This window comes from Pinus tabuliformis, chromosome Q (genome assembly GCF_031772625.1).
Source record: "Pinus tabuliformis cultivar Carrire ecotype Pingquan chromosome Q, CPIR1, whole genome shotgun sequence".
Lineage (NCBI taxonomy): Eukaryota > Viridiplantae > Streptophyta > Pinopsida > Pinales > Pinaceae > Pinus > Pinus tabuliformis.
In genome coordinates this window covers 1005419293-1005421503 of record NC_142296.1, presented here as the reverse complement: position 1 = coordinate 1005421503, position 2211 = coordinate 1005419293, and the positions used below count along the sequence as shown (strand labels likewise).

The 2211-nt window shown below is 40.1% G+C and overlaps 1 pseudogene; it reads left to right on the top strand.

Annotated features, from left to right (window-relative positions):
- On the top strand, positions 1-471 carry LOC149222881 (conserved oligomeric Golgi complex subunit 4 pseudogene; annotated as a pseudogene).
- Positions 472-2211: the final 1740 nt, after the last annotated feature.

Genomic DNA, 2211 nt, shown 5'->3' with positions numbered 1-2211 from the left:
ATGGTGTTAGCAGAAGATGATCTGGGTAAAGGAGGGGTTCCATCAATTAGCTTTGGAAACAAAGACATGATAGAGCAAATCAGGAACCTAATAGATGTAGTTTCTATGACCCGGTTGCTGCATGAATGCATTGCTCATCAGAGAGGCATCGATGAAGAGTTGGAAGCGTTGTTGTCTCAGCGCCATGAGCTGGAGAAGAAGTTAAGTGATCTCCATAAATTTTCTAAAGTGTTGGAGACTATGAAGGCTAATTCAGATCAGATGCTCTTAAGTGTAAGCTCAACCTGTGACCTTGCAGATCATGTGAGTGGCAAGGTGAGAGAGCTAGATCTTGCCCAATCTCACGTTCAGTCCACTTTAACAAGAATTGATGCCATTGTGGAGAGGGGGAATTGCATAGATGCTGCTAAACAAGCCCTTGAATATGGGGATTACGAGTCTGCTACCAAATATGTAGAGGCATTCTTGTAGCCTGATGCAAAGTACAATGACTCCATTGTCATAGGTTTTGAGGGAGGTAGAGAGACTGCAACAGAGCAGAGAAACCAACATCTTGATTTGAGGCAAAAGCTCGAGAGTGTAATCAGGAAGAAACTCTCCAATGCAATTAAAGAGCGGGATCATTCTACTGTTCTGAGATTTATCAAGCCTTTCCCTCCTTTGGGTCTCAAGGAAGAAGGGAATTGCATATAAAGATGAACCAGTAGCATGTACGAGCAAAAGGAAAATTATCTCATTAATATTGGGGTTGCATGACAGGGACAGGGAAAATTGGAAATCAATTTCATTTCCTCGACAAATGCAGTAGCCTTGTTTTTGCTTGTCAATTAAGCATGGGAGAGTACAACCTTGTTTATTTAAAAAGTTGGATAAAAGCGCACTAAGAACGGTCTTTTTTGATCCAGTAGCAACTTCCATTTCAAAGAAGAGTGTACAAGTAGGTTCTACAGTGACAAGGGTATTTGAAAACAAAGGAGTTTTCTATGCAGGTTTTCAACCTCCAGTAAATAAGTCTATAGATCTCGAGCATGAAATATGCTAAGTTTTGAAAATCCAATTTGGCTATCAGATCTTTTCATGCAGAGAAGTGAAGGATTAATTTTCTTGTTTGGGCAAATGATGATGCTAAATCATTTGAGTATGTGTCAGTTGTGGAGGTCACTTGTTTCAAATTGTTATAGTCTCTATATTGCCTAAAATTTATGCTTATTTTCAAAGCTAGTGGGACTGGATTTTTGGTTGTACAACAGAAGTGGAAAATGAGTCCATTGAACAAGATGTCCTTCAGTATGTGTTGCCAGCAATAAATAAAGGGTGGTGGTGGTGGTTATGATCCATTCAACATATTCCATTCATTCTTCAGTGGAAATCCTTTTGAAGGAGGTGGCGTTGTGCTCCTGGAAGTGTGGCACTACAGTTCTAGTTGTGGTGCTATGCTTCTGGAGTGTGGCCCTATGCGCAGCGCTTACGCCTTATTTGGGAATGATGACCAAGACCTTGAGTCCACTGTTTGGGGGTTCAAGGATGCGTTTTCTGAACCTAATTCTAAACCCTCTGGTCATGATTTTGGCATCAACGGTAGACATGTATTGGATCAATAAGATCATTTCACTGTTTCTTTAGAAGCAAGTGATGATAAACTGAAGGAGTTGGCTGTGTTTTATACTAAACTAAGAGTAGAATTTAAAGTGAGTGGCTGTGAGTATGGTGTGGACTTTGTTATGGGAAGTGGCCCTTATGATGTTATCTGCAAATGCACACATAACTTTTGCTGGAATTTCTGTGACGAAGATCACTGCCCAGTAGACTGTGAAACAGTTGAAAGTGGATCTTGAAGAACAATGTAGAATTAGAAAACATGAACTGGATTTTGGCAAATTCAAAGCCTTGCCCAAAGTGTAAACGGCCAATTGAGAAAAATCAGGGCTGTCTGCATATTACTTGTATACCTCCATGTAAATTCAAATTTTGCTGGCTATGGCTTGGTGCTTGGGTAGAGTATGGTAAACGCACAGGTGATTTTTATGCATGCAATCGATATGAAACTGCAAAACAGGAAAGAGTTTATGATGAGTCAGAGCAAAGAGATGGCCAAAAAATTCCTTGGAGAGATATACCCATTATTATGAGAAATTGGTAGACAAAACCAACATGGAAATTGATAGATGGGGCTTGTCGAGAAAGTCTTGCATCTAAACAGCTAGATGTGAA